The sequence below is a fragment of the Lygodium microphyllum genome, chromosome 12, assembly GCF_053477565.2.
Source record: "Lygodium microphyllum isolate KBCC chromosome 12, Lygodium_microphyllum_v1.1.10, whole genome shotgun sequence".
NCBI classification, from domain to species: domain Eukaryota; kingdom Viridiplantae; phylum Streptophyta; class Polypodiopsida; order Schizaeales; family Lygodiaceae; genus Lygodium; species Lygodium microphyllum.
Window position 1 is genome coordinate 34101887 of NC_141146.1, and position 15290 is coordinate 34117176.

Sequence of the window (15290 nt, forward strand, 5' to 3'; positions counted from 1 at the left end):
TATCCTGCACTTGAGGACCCAAACTGTGAATATAGTTCAGTGTAGGCATTATGTGAGTACGGTGCTTGTGCATACTTAGATATTACTTAGTTAGATGACTGGTCGGCATGGTGCCTTGTAGAGCAAGGAGCTATGTTGGTGAAAAAATGTGTTAATGAGGAGATGGAGTACACTTTTGAAGATTGTTGGAGACGTCGTTATGGGTTTTCCATTGTCGTCGTCGAAGCTTTTTTTTTTTTTGCCATGATGAGGCGTGTACATGGAGGCAGCGGTACCAGGCATAACAGGAGTTTTACTCCTCGTCATCCGAATAGTGGGTAAGGGTGGGTGGGGGGCGGGGGGCCTTGTTCAGGAATTTTCGACTTAACAAGTAGCCCTTGATGTGGAGGCGGGTTTTGAGGGTGGTGGTAGAGAGAAAGGGGTGGTTGCACTGGGTGAATTTGCTGTCCTTCATGTCTTCCAGCAGTGCACCACAGAAGGATGGCAAAAGAGCAGCACGCATCATGAGGTGAGTCATGGTGTTGCTATCTATGGCGTTGGGGTCAAAATAGAGGGGTGGAAGGTGGCGTTCTTGGGGTGCGGGTTCCTAGTGTACTAGGATCCTAATTAACCTAAGATAATTACAAGTGGTGATGAATGCGGGGTCGGGGCAAGAGGTGAATTCGTTAAGGAATTTATCTATGGAGCTATACAAGTCAGGAAGGGTGAAGAGGAGAGCGTTCCTATGGGAGGTGGTATTGGCATTATAAATGATGGGGAAGTTGAACCTGCCGTGGATGGACGGGCTGAAGTCCACTCCTACCCTTCGAGGATACGGCATAAAGGTGGGGTCGTTCCTCTCTGAAGGAAGGGTGTTGCAAAATACCATCCACGCTTCCAGGTTGACATAAAAAATGCGCCTCCTCCAGGTGGGTTGGCAATTATAGCCTTCCACTGTTCGAGGTACCTAGAGGACTTTGTCTTGCCAAAACTCGCGGTCCTCGGCTCCCCAAGCAGTTGGGTGGGCCTCACGCTCTGCTAACCATTTGGCCTTGAGCCTGGCCCCCATGGCAATGACATCCTCCACCAACTGAATGGGCAGCACCCTATTCAAGGCAGTGGGGAACTCGAAGTGCAGGTCGAAGGGGTCACGGTTATACTCCTGTTGTTCCCAGATAATCAAAACTGCACAGTATTCAGCAAGGGAGTCTTGGGTGCGCAGTGGAAGAGGGGCAAGCTGTTTCTGGATAGGTCTGGCCTTCAGCTTTCTTCTTGCCTTCTCCACCATCTCCTTTCTACGGTTGGTTTGGGCCGCTCTTCGCCGGCAGATGTGTCAGGGGGTTGCACTTCGGCTTGTTGTGGTTGAGGGGATGGTGGGACATATTCCTCTTCCTGAGGTCCCAGGTTGAGCTCCGGTTCACCCCCTTCTGCTTGCTCGTCTTCTTGTGTTTTCTCCTCCGTGAAACCAAGGTCGTCAATCTCCTGTGCCGTCAGGCCTACTTGTGCCAGATATTTTCTCTGTTCTTCTAGGCTCTGCGGCGGGCCTCCTAGCTGCAACGGTACATGCAGGCCCACTGTGAGAGCTTTGTGCGCAATGGTTAGCTTCCTCTGCAGCTGATCATTGGCTTCATCTCCTTCTAGTTGGGTGGCGTGGAGCAGCGTGTTGAGAAAAGTGCACTGCTGAGCTATCATGGAGAGCTGGGCTGCTTCTGCCTGATTCTCAGCCAGCACCCTGTCTCCCTCGGCCTTGGCTAACTGGTGTGCCAAGTCCCGTACTCTCTGCTCGTTATGATTGGACCATTCTTTTGCCCTTCTCTCCATATCTTCTAGGCTTTCCCCCTGATGGAGGGTCATTGCCATGAGTTGTTGTTGCTGGGCTTCGAGCTCATGGTGCAGGCGGGACTGCTCTTTGTGTTCCTCTGCGATCTGCGCATTGAGCTGGTCCAGCTTTACCTGCATTCTGCGCACCTGTTCTGCCCTTAACTGATCCAGCTCTGTAGCCTCCTGTCTAATTTTCTCGAGCTGACATTGCGCTTCCAGGTTGGCTGCAGATAACTGGTCATTCTTGCGCTGCAGGTGGGCAGTTGTTTCCCTCTCCCTGTTGAGACGCTCCATTAGGATTTTCCTTCTCCCCTCCCTGTCAAGATTGTGGGAGAGAAGGAAGGAGTCTCGCTTGAAGCTTTCTTGCTTGCACAATGGGGGAAGACACACAAGGGTGGAGGCTGAAAACAGTTTTCCTCTTCTTAGTTGTGTAAGCCAAAAGAACTCAAGTACAAAGAAATAGAAGAACCCTCTATATGGGTCTCAAACCAAACTCAACTAACTAAGGTGGCATACTAACTGAGCCACGAACTAGAGTAGATAAGGATAGCTATCATGTAGCTATTATTCATGGGCGGTGTACCAACCGCGTCTGCAACTGACAAGTCGGTGACATAAATACACAACGTCACCCTGGCATATCATGAGTGGAGCTCGATATCTCAACACTCCCCCTCGAGCTCAATCCCAATTCCTGCACACCAAGGAGGTCTCTGAACTTGCGCAGCTTCTCTGCGCCCAATGCCTTCGTGAATATGTCAGCTAGCTGATCCTCTGTGCTGACATAAACTAGATCAATAAGACCTAGTAAAACCCCCTCTCGCACATAGTGATAATGCACCTCAATGTGCTTTGTTTTAGCATGATAGACTGGGTTATTTGCCAAGTGTATACTACTCATGTTGTCACAATAAATGACAACTGGTCCATCTGTAGACTGATGCATATCATAAAGTAGCTTATGCAACCAAGCTACCTCACATGCAGCCATTGCTGCACCCCTGTACTCAGCCTCTGTGCTCGACAAGGTAACTGTAGGCTGTTTCTTGCTGCTCCAAGTGACTGCAGCACTCCCAAAAGAGAACACATATCCACTGGTAGATCGTCTATCAGAAATACTACCAGCCCAATCAGCATCAGTGTATCCATGCAACTGTATCTGAACCCCAGTCTCATAAAATAGTCCATACTGCAATGTGGACTTCACATACCTGAGTATGCGTCTAGCCGCATCCAAATGTGGTTTCCTTGGACCTCCATAAACTGACTTACCAATCCAACAGCATAGCTCAAATCTGGCCTAGTAATAGTCATATAAATCAAACTTCCTACTATGCGTCTGTACATAGTAGGGTCTTCTAGAAGCTCACATGCATCTGTGCTCAGCTTCACATTCTGCTCCAAAGGAACTGAAATAGGCTTACAGCCTGTCATCCCATATTTGGACAGCATGTCCAATCCATACTACCTTTGCAAGAGCTGTATCCCACTTGGTGATCTAATCACCTCAATGCCCAAGAAATAACGCAGCTCTCCCAAATCCTTCATCTCAAACTTCTGCTTCAATAGCATTTTCACATGAAGGGTATCTTCATCACTGTCACCTGTCATAATCAAATCATCAACATAAATGACAAGTAGCATAATACCTTTCTCTGTTTTTCTCACATAAAGTGAGAAATCTGCCTTGGAAATCTGAAAGCCAATAGTGACAAGATACTGTCCTATCTTGTTAGACCATGCTCTAGGTGCTTGTTTCAAGCCATACAAGGCTTTCTTCAACCTGCAAACAAACTGAGGATGAACAGCATGCACATAACCTGGTGGCTGCTCCATATAGACCTCTTCTTGCAAATCACCATGCAAGAAGGCATTCTTTACATCCATCTGATGTAAAGACCATCCCTTTGATGCAGCCATAGCAATGACTGCTCTTACGGTTGCCATCCTTGCAACCGGACTAAATGTTTCTTCATAGTCAATGCCATATGTTTGTGCATACCCCTTGACTACTAATCTTGTCTTGTATCTATTCACAGAACCATCTGCATTGTGCTTCACCTTATAAACCCACTTACAGCCAATTGCATTTTTACTTTTAGGCAAAGGTACCAATTCCCATGTAGCATTTGCTTCCAAGGCATCCATTTCTTCATCCATGGCTTTCTCCCATTTTTCTTTTCCCATGGCTTGCTCAAAAGAAGTGGGTTCTGGTTCCTGTATCACTTTAACCATATATGCATAGTGAATGGCTGTAAATCCATCATATTTCAGCCTATCCACAGGATACCTAGCTCTGGTAGATTTGCGCAAAGTAGGTTCACTCCCAGGTGCTCTCAAAACATCCCTGGTCTTCCTTACTCCAGGTGTAACAATAGAAGGAATACCCAACTCATCATCAATACTTTGTTCTGAGCCACTGGATTCACCATCCACATAAGAGTGACCTGCATTCACATCAAACATGGGCTGATCAACCTTCTCTTTTCCTTTTCGTGATACCTGCATACCACTATCTGCATTACTTTGAGAAGATTCTCCTGATCTCAATCTGCCTGTCCATGGCGAAGAATGTGAACCACTGCTAGAGGACGCTCCAGGTCCACTAATATTTTGTGACTGCTGATGTGAATTCTGTGCAGCATTACCATTTTGTGCATCTACATCATCAATCACATTTACTGGTTTATACCAGCTACTCATCTCATCAAAAACAACATCTCTACTCACTGTAAACTTACGAGTAGAAGGGTTATAGCATCTATACCCTTTTTGCTGCAGAGAGTAACCAATAAAGATGCACTTCTCAACTTTTGGATCCAACTTGGATCTCAACTCATCTGGCACATGTACATAGGCAATGCAACCAAAAATTTTCAAATGAGAAATATCTGGTTTCCTACCAGTATACCTCTCCTCTGGAGTCATTCCATGTATTGCTGCAGTGGGAGTCCTGTTCATTATGTAGACTGTTGTAGCAACTGCTTCAGCCCAATAAAAATCTGGCAAGTCTTTTTCATTGAGCATGGCACGAGATACCTCTCCAATATGCCTGTTTTTCCTTTCTGCAATTCCATTTTGTTGTGGGGTATGACTGCATGAATATTGCTGCTTTATGCCATGCTCCTGCAGGAACCTTGCAAACTCATTTGAGAGGTACTCTCCCCCTCCATCTGACCTTAGGCATTTTATCTGCAGGCCTGTTTCTTTTTCAACCATCGCTTTAAGAGTTTTGAAATGCCCAAAAACTTCACTTTTCTTTTTTATAAAATACACCCAAACTTTTCTGCTATAGTCATCAATAAAACTGACAAAATAATGACAGCCTCCAAGAGATGCAGCTTTAGTTGTCCACACATCAGAGTGGATTAATTCCAATGGCTTCTTACTCTCTTGAACATGTCTAGGAAATGGTTTCCTTGCCTGTTTTCCAAATTGACAGGCTTCACATACCTTATGCATTTCTGCAACCTTGAATTTCGGCAAACCTACAATAATATTTTGGGCCTGCATTGATTTAAGTCGCTGTACATTAACATGACCAATGCATTTATGCCAGATATCAATATCTGCAACTACACCGGTCCCATGTGCAAACATTGCTACACTCAATTCAGACATGTCTGCATCCAATGTAAACATTCTGCCCTTCTTCTTTCCTTTTGCTATCAAGCGACCTTTATTTTTCATATCCTCAACAAAGCATCCATGAGGATTAAATCTGACCTGCAAGCCCTGTTCAACCATTTGACCAACAGAAACCAGATTCTTGGTGATATTCGGGACATGAAATACATCGGACAGGTATTTCTTTTTCCCATCCTGCATAGACAAGGGAATTTTTCCAATCTGCACAATAGGATGTGCAGTATCATCACCAATCTCCACAAATCCTGGTTTTTCCATTTTCCTTGCATCCTCCATCCATTCTGCATGACCTGTCATGTGGTTTGATACACCTGAGTCAACATACCATACATCATTGCTTTCTTCTGCATTTGTCACAGAATTGTTCATGTGCTGCACCATAAACAGATGCTCATTTCTGTCATCACCCTGTCTACTAGAGGATGCATAATTTCCTTGTTGCAGTTTTCCGTTCATGATGTCATTCTGCTTTTTATAGCAGTCTTTAGCCATATGACCCATTTTACCACAATAGTAGCATTCAACATTACTGTTTGCATTTTGGCCTCTTTGCCATCCACCACAACCTCTTTGGCTCCCCCTGTCTCTAGAGTTACCACGTCCTCCTCCATAGGACTGGTTTTCTTGAGTTTGCTGCATATTCTGATTTCTACCATGGCCTCCATATCGGCCTCCTCTACCTCTGCCTCTACCTCTTCCAACATTTGAGTAGAAGACAGCTTCTTTTGAAGTTCCTCCTGAAGAAGATGCACCACCATTTCTTTGCTCCTCAGAAATTAGAAGAGCAATCAGCTCCTCAAAATCAGGAAATCTTTCATGAACTGAAATGGATGTCCGAAACTGTGCATAATCCTTTCCTATACCATTCAAGGTCACAGAAACTAAATCATCATCTTCCACTGGTGACCCAATGGAAGCAAGTGCATCTGCAATCTTCTTCACCTTCATGTGGTAGTCGTTGATGCTCATATTTTCTCTTTGCACATTGTGCAACTCTTGCTTGAGCTGCATTTTCCTGGCTTGCGTATTTGTGCTATACATTTTTGACAAAGTATCCCATGCCTCCTTTGGCGTACTTGCATCCTGAATATGCACAATCATAGAGTCTGAAATGCTGATAGGCAGCCAATACATAACTTTCCTGGCTCTCTCATGCCATGCTTTAAATGCCTGCATTTGCTGTTGATTGGGAACATCAGGAAGAACTGGTTCTTCTTCATTTCCTACAACAAATTCCCAATATCCTTTTCCCATAAGGAAATTCGTCATTCTAAACTTCCATGCTTGGAAGTTGTTCTTGTCAAGCTTTTCAGTGACAATCTGTGAAAGAGAATCAGATGCCATTACAGAAGACTGCAAAAAATTCTGTCACTGCAAAAACCACAGCTGCACCCTCACAAGGGAAAATCTGCAAAACTGGCGAAAGTGGTATTTGACCACACAGTCACTTTCTAGTGACGATTTTGCATCAAGAGGCAACAGGGATGATTCTGTAACTCCCAATGTCTCTGTGCACAAGCATACAATGCAATTTTTACAGTAACTATTCACCGACCTGTAGAACAGTGGCTGCACAGCATAAAACTGGGCCTTTTCCTGAGTGCGTGCAGAAAAGTTCCGCCTCCAAAACAGGCCCCGAAATGGCCTCAAATCAAAAAAACCAGGTCGCCAAGGGCTAAAGCCCTTTCCTACAGCATATACTGCCCTCTTGCTTCACCGCGAAGGGCGTCTCAACCTGAGACAATGCACTCCTGCACTTTCCGGCTATGCTACCTGCAGAGATCTGCTCCCGAAACAGAAAATGAAAGCAACACTGCTCCTCTTACCAGAACACCGCGAGCTTGGCTTGCTTTCTTGAGCTCCTTACCACGAACAAGGCTATGATACCATGTCAAGATTGTGGGAGAGAAGGAAGGAGTCTCGCTTGAAGCTTTCTTGCTTGCACAATGGGGGAAGACACACAAGGGTGGAGGCTGAAAACAGTTTTCCTCTTCTTAGTTGTGCAAGCCAAAAGAACTCAAGTACAAAGAAATAGAAGAACCCTCTATATGGGTCTCAAACCAAACTCAGCTAACTAAGGTGGCATACTAACTGAGCCACGAACTAGAGTAGATAAGGATAGCTATCATGTAGCTATTATTCATGGGCGGTGTACCAACCGCGTCTGCAACTGACAAGTCGGTGACATAAATACACAACGGTCACCCTGGCGTATCACGAGTGGAGCTCGATATCTCAATACTCCCAGGTAGCGTCGCGCTCCTTTAGGGCTCTTAGTTCTTCTGCCTCTTTAGTGCTGGCCTCCTCCCTAAGCACAGTGATTTCCTTTTGATATTATGTTATCTGCTTCACTCTGTCCAGCTGGAGGGCGGCTTGTGATTCGCGTTCCGCTGCCAGCTCCTCCACAGCTATTCTCCTTTCTTGCCTGGTCGTTTGCAATTGTGCGAGCAGCTCCTTCACGTAGTCATCGTAGTGGCCTGCTGGAGGTAGGGGGTGGGACATGGTTGTAGTGGTGGCAATCTCTTCCAATTTTTGTCTTTTCACTTCCGGCCCTGGCTCCAGTTCATCCGTTGCTGCCCTTTTGGCACCTGAAGCTGGGGTGGCCCCGGCCGCTTCCCTTACCAGCTCCCTTTCCACCAAAAACTGCAACCAGGTGACCATGTTGCTTTCATCAATTTTTGGGGTGTGCCCCTGGGTGGTGGTGGTAGGGGGTGTCACCATGAGGGGGGTGGCTTGCATGGGTGGCACGAGAGGGAAGACTGGCCTGACTGGGTCTTTTCCTTTTCCTTCTGCAAGAGGTAGGTGCACAGTTTCCGGCACACCAGTGCTGGGACTGGGTGCTTCAGGTTGGTATGGACTCCCTGCTCCTTCCACGTCTTTTCTTCGCTGTTCCTCGATGGAGCGACGGGTCCCCAGCTCCAAATCTTCTTCTTCTCTCCTTCTCAGCTCCTCCTCAGCCCTCTTTCTTCTTTCCTCCTCTTCCTTTACCGACTCCCTTTGGGCCCATTCGAGATCTTCCTTCTCTTTTCTCCTTCGCTCCTCCCCTCTTTTTCCATGTAGGGCTTTAGTCTGTTGCTCCGCCTTCCTTTTTGGTGTAGCCTGGGGTTCTCCCTCCTCGTCGGTGTCCGTTTCTGTTTCATCAGACTGCTCTTCCGCATGAGGCTGGGACTACGACGGCGATTCACCACTTTTCTCATCATCTTCCTATTTGTCTTCTCCCACTCGTCCTTGCCCTATCACTTCGTGGATGATCGCGGTGAGGGCACCTCCAAAACCTATGGTGGAGGCCTTGGAGGATGAGGCTTTGCGGGTTGATCAGGGTGAAGGGGATTCTCCTGCTATGGCCCTTCCTCCTGTTGCCAGGGCCTTTGCCGAAGCCCCAATTGTCTTTCTTACGAACCCATTGAGGTTCACCGCGTCCAGTGATTGAGCAGCGATGCTTTCGAGTAGAGGTACATTGATTCTGGACATGATGCTGTTGTACCGCTGACTCGAAAATAGGGTATGCATCATCTTCGCCTGCAGTTGAATCTCTTGATTGGGGATGTGTGCCAGGCTGATTCCATCATTGGTGTGGACCTTCACTTTGTCCATTCCCAACATGGCATAGATGTCCCTTTTTGGTTTCTTCTCCACCTTGTTTGGAAGCCCTAGTGCCCTTTCTATTAGTTCAGGGGTCAGTTCGCACTTGTCTGGTGGCTTCCCTGTCCCACACCGTGACGGTGCCCCTGTTTCTGTTGAAGGTGCGCAGGAACTCGGCACACAGGGTGTAGTTTATCCTCTGGCCCACTGCGTCCAAGTACCTTTGTAAGTGGCATTGCTCTATAATTCGTCGTACCGTTGGTTCCTCAATGACCACATCTTCCAGGTTGAATATGTGGCAGGACTTCAGCTGATTGAACGCTCTTGTTTCCACCGTGAGGCCGTACCGCACTTGTTCTTCCTCCGAGAAGGGGAGTTTGCCAGCTTTGTCTTGACTTGCCATGGTCGCCACCTGCACATTCAGTCAATTAACTTTTTAGCATTTTTTGGCAACCAATTTGCTGGACGACCACAAACATAGCAGATTTTATCGTTCATAACCCTAACTTTTCCTTTCAAACTTCTATCACCTATTTTTGTATGGCATTTCAATTTTGAGCCTTTTCATGCTTGGTTTACTTTTTAGTTTTCACTCGTTTACTTCCCCATCCCCCTCGTGGAAAAGAAAAATCCGTCCCAGGATTGGAGGTTGTGGGGCCAAGGCGTTCATGTTTATTTGTGTAGGAGCCAATCGTAGAAGTTGGGGTTATATTCCAAGTGTGCAGCGCAGTCGAGGTCACAGGGTCGGATGCCTACATGGGTGATGTACGTGAGGACATCTGTGAGCAAATCACCGGAGTTGACCCGACTTGCGATGTGGAGCTCTTCTTCTGTCAAGATGCGGTCGAGATAGGGGTGCCCTAAGATATGATCGTCCTCGAAGAGTGGTTAACACTCGATACGAGGTCAGTGCGACGTAGGTGGGATCATACTTGGCCGTTTTGATGGCTCGGCGTTGGTCATTATGTGGCATCCATCGACTTCCCATTTCAATCTAAGAGCATACCACTGCTTCAAGAAGGGTGATTCCGTTTCCGCCAGGTGGGACAACCTTGCTTTCTCTTGGCTAGTGATGGCAGACGTCGTGCGTGGGTCAAATGATGTGATGAGGCGTTGCTTCATGGCTTGCTCTTTGGAGACCGACCGAGCGAGCAGCTCAGTGGTAGAGCGAGAAGCTTGTGCAAAGGCGAATTCAAAAGTCTCCCAAGAGCAAGGCATATTGCGCACGTCAGTTGCAAGGGGTTCTGCTAATAGTCCCAAGTCCAGGCGGTCATAGCTGAGGGCCAGTGCAACGAAGGTGGCATCGAGCTGTTTGATGCAGTCCACCACATCATCTCCAGTGTCCTCTGCAAGGTCAGCGGCCAGCGTTAGGAATGACTTCCGTTCATAGGAGGGCTTAAGGCCGGCGGGTGGTTGGGGTTTGTTGGAGCTGGAGGTTCTAACAGTGCAGAGCTGCAGCTGGGGGACCCGATTGAGTCGACAACCTAGGGGTTGGTTGGACGGATGGGTCGGGTTTGATCTTAGGGGCTATGCTACTGCAGTCAATTAGGCTGCTGAGTTGCGAGTTGGGTTGGTTGGATGATGCCACTTGTGATGATGGCCGTTGTTTGGGTCGTTGGGTGTGTGTGACGCCTGTGGGTTGACTTGCAGAGGAGTCGGATGACTGGGGTGAGCCCTGCGATTCGTGGTCTTGAGGTGTCAGGGGACAAGGCCTTGAGGTCGACATAGAACTAGGGCTTGTGACAGTTGGGATTTTAGGGATCCACAACGAGGCATTCCCCTCATAGTAGCCTTGTGCACGCAGGAGGACTTTAGGGACCCATATTTGTTTAATCCCGCGGTACTTGCGATGATGGCGTCTTGGTTTCCTAGGTTTAGGTTTGTAGGTCTTCCGCAGACACGTGTGTCTAGTTCTAGGCAGTTCTCGAGGCTTCTTAGGTACCCATTGCAAGTGAGTCTATTGGGGTTTTGCTTTGGGTGCGGCGGGCCGTGGTGCGTGGGGATCTGGGTGTGGTAGATATGCACGGCCCCCCTCCTTAGTCCTAGGTGCGGCTGTTTTTATCGGTGGCCCCGTGAGCGGTGATGGGGTTACGAGGCCCTTACTGAAAGTCATGACAATAGGCACGTTCCCGATCATTAAGTGGATGCGTTGCGACTCATAATCAACATTGCAACGGGTCTGCTTTTTAAAAGTTTGCCCGAGCAATGACTCTGTGCTTGCATCAATGGCATTTGGTAAGACATAAAACAGCATGGGGATAATTTCAGTCTCGATAGAAACGGCGACTCGGCACGTGCCGAGGATCGGGTAGGATTGAGCCCCGTATGGGCTCAATCTGGCTGTTGTGGGATGAAGTATTGGTGCGCCAAGCCGGGTCCAATGCTCATGTGTCAAAATGTTAAAATTCGCCCCCTCGTCAATCAGGGCGTTGAAGGAGCACGTCTGCTTGGCCGTGACTGTGATGCGGAGGTAGGCGGGTTCTACAGGCTCCTCCTCATTCTCGCAGATTTTCGTAATTGTGGCTACTCGTATTTTGACGGGTGGTTCTACCATTGGTGGTTCATGCAGCGGATGAGTGGGCGGATAGTACTTCTTGATTCGACTGCCATTGAAGAAGCCCATTCCCTCACCATCCATTGTTTCCAACTCGACATTACTAGTTTGGCTGATTGTGCAGACCTTAAAGGGTTCGAGATCTCTGAATTTCATCTTTTGCTTATGTCCTTTAACTAAGTAGAGGAGCACTAGGTCACCCTGCTCAAATTCTCATTGCTTGACATGTTTGTCAAACCAGCTTTTGCATCGGGCTTTCTCACAGATAAGTGCATGGGTGGCCAGGAGACGAACTTCTGAGCGTTCTAGCTCAACCAAGCGTTGTGTCCATGCTTCCTTCTCTTTCCATCATTTTTGGAGTGCTATCCTCAGGCTAGGGACAAAGAATTCTAATGGGAGAATAGCTTCAGTCCCATAGGTTAGCCTAAAAGGCGTTTGACCGACGGCCGTCTTATAAGCTGTTCGGTAGGCCCACAAGGCTGCCATCAACTTGTTATCCCAATCACTTCGTGAGGCTGAGACTACTTTGGTCATGACATTGATGAGAATTTTGTTGGTTGATTCAGCCTGGCCATTAGCCTGAGGGTAGTATGGTGAGGATTTGCGATGGATGATGAGAAAAGTGGATAGGAGATGGGCTATCACTTCGTTGATGAAGTGCAATCCCTGGTCGCTAACCAGTTCGATGGGGCAACCAAAATGTGAGATTACTTGCTCCCATAAGAACTTGGCAATCGTCCTAGCGTCGTTTCTCTGCGTGGCTCTTGCCTCCGCCCATTTGGTGAGGTAATCTGTGGCCACCACGATGTACCTAGCTTGTGAATACTGTGTTGCGGAGCTTATGGGTTCTATGAAGTCAATCCCCCATTTTTCGAAGGGTTGGTAGGTGATAACAGGGTTTAACTCCATCTGATCTTTACGAATTGGGACTTTTGTTTGTTGGCACTCATCACAATGCTTGACAAATTGTGTGGCATCGCGGAAGAGTGTGGGCCACCATAGCTGGGACTGCAACACCTTTCGTGCTGTAGTGTCCCCGCTAAAGTGTCCTCCCGCAATACCATTGTGCGCCTCTGAGAGCACATCATGCATCTCATGCTCACATATGCATCTACGTAGCAATCCGTCTTGCCCCAGCCTATAGAGCTGGCCTGCAATCAACTGGTAGGGCTGGATTTTCAAGATTAAGCGCCTAAGCCGTGCCCGTTCTATTGGTCGTTCGGGTAGCCGATGCTGGAGCACTTGGACTATGTCTTTTGCCCAGTATGGTGTCAGATCGGCCCTGAATAGGTCTCTTTCACTGGACACATGGAATAAGTGGTTGTCCAGTAACTAGTCCATGATGCCTTGTCCAGCAGCTTCTCCTGTGGGTACACGGGACAAATGGTCAGCCATGTAATGTTGTTTTCCCTTCCGTACCACGATTGAGAAGTCGAACTCTAGGAGCAGGAGAAGCCATCGAGCTATACGTCCTGTAGCGCAAGGTTTGTTGACTAAATAGAGCAGGGCTTGATGGTCTACGAAGAAGGTGAAGGGGGTGGCCAATAGGTAATGCCGGAACTTCTTCACAGCGAATACCATGGCTAATCCTTCCCTTTCCGTTGTCGAATAATTCATCTCTGTCTCCATGAGTTGCCTGCTAGCAAAACTCATTGGGTAATCCAGGTTATGCTCACCAGGTTGGCACAACATTGCCCCCACGGCAAACTTAGAGGCGTCGATGTGTACTTGAAAAGTCATAGTCCAGTCTAGGGCTCGTAGGATAGGTGCCGTTGTTAGGGATTTTTTCAATTCTTCATAGGCTCGCTGGCACGCTTCAGTCCACTCGAAGACAATTAGCAGTTTGTACAATGGCCTAGCGATCAGCGCATAGTTCAGTATAAACCGCCGATAGTAACCTGTGTGACCTAAGAAGCATTGAACTCCCCTGTAATTACCTAAGGGTGGAAGGTCCATGATGACCTTGACCTTCGAGAAGTCCATGGCAATGCCATTCTTGGACAGCATGTGTCCCAAGATGCATCCATGCTTCACCCAAAACTGACATTTCAGGGGGTTGAGGGAGAGACGGTATAAGCGACACCGTTCAAAGACCGCGCGGAGTTTGTCGAGATGTTCGGTCCAGGCCAAATAGACACACAGGTCATCGACAGAGACCTCTAACTCCTTGCAAAGCATGTCCTTGATAGTGCACATGAGGCATTGAAAGGTGTCGGGGGCATTGGTTAGCCCAAAGGGCATGACTACGTATGCAAAGACGCCCCACTCAGTGGCGAAGGCGGTCTTGTGCCTATCTGCAGGATGCACTTGCACTTGATTGTACCCTGAGAAGCCATCCAAGAAACTGTAGCCTTCCTTACCTGCCACTCTCTCAAGCATGTGCTTGGTGTACGGTAAGGGGTAGTTGTCTCTCTTTGTAGCAGCGTTTACTTTCTTGTAATTGACGCACACTTGAATCTTGCCATTTTTCTTCATCACAATGACTATGGGTGACACCCAGTCTGTGTGCTCAATTTCGTAAATGAATCCGGCTCTCATCAGCTTGTCGATTTTCTCCTTGACAGCATGAGCGTGCTTTGGATTCATGGGGTATGGTCGCTACTTGACCGGCATTGCATCCATTGTCATGGGTATGTTGTGAGTCACAACACTCGAATCTACCCCTCGTAGCTCATCTAAAGACCAAGCAAATACGTCCCGGTACTCCCGCAAAAGAGTGACAAGACTGGACTCTTCTTCTGTGGTCAAGTCCTCTGCAATGAACACTGGTCGGGGTACTTCCCCTTCCAGGGCTAGGTTTACCTCCTTGACCTTGGCTGGCCCTTCGATTGGTTCACTGGTTTGCCCTTGGCGCTTGGCACTTAGTAGAACCACTACCTTGTCCCCTCTTTTGAATTTCAAAAAGCACTTAGGGAGGTCTTGCGGCTTCCTTTATTCCTCTGATCGCGCATCGTTGGGACGCTTAGCCTCATCCTACCTTAACCGTCTGCGCCTCAGGTGGACAGGTAAGTCTCCCTTGGTGCATCTGGTCATGGGTGGCCTAGGGATTTCTGGGTCACCATCTGAAGTAACTTCAGACTCAAAGTTAAATTCCCCATGTTTGCTAGAGGAGGTGGTCTCCCCTGGCAGTTGCAGTTTAGATGGCGATTCGGTTCTAAGCAGTGCTGTCGTTCCTGGTTGGGCCAGGCCGGCTTGCTCAAAATCCACAGCTCCCATCTGTTCCAACCAAGCACGATCGCATTTCGTACACATAACTCCTTGGTCCACTCTAAGGGCCGGTCTCGTCTGCGGCTTAGCATCTACCCGGATTTGCTCAATTTCTCGCCCTTCGGTGTCGTATTCTACGGTATCCACCTCACCGTCACTTCCTTCATCGAAGGATTGGCAATCTTCGCATTCGTCACAGGAATCTGTGTCGCTAGACTGCTCATCATCCCCAAGGCCTGCTCTGCCTCGCCTTGTTGGTCGGGAACCAACGCCCAATTATACCTGAGGTTTAGTTCATGTACCCTGGTCCACTTCCACTCGGGTTCTTCCAAGAGGTCCTGGAGAGGCTTGAGATTGGTGGTTGCGTTACGTGCCAGTCGGTCTGTTAAGTGCCCCAGTATTCCCTGGAGTTCCCTCCTGTTGGTAGGCACTTGGAAAACGACAGGCTTAGGCCCTTCGTGGAGGCTTGCTGCCATCATGTAGACATGTGTAGGGAGTG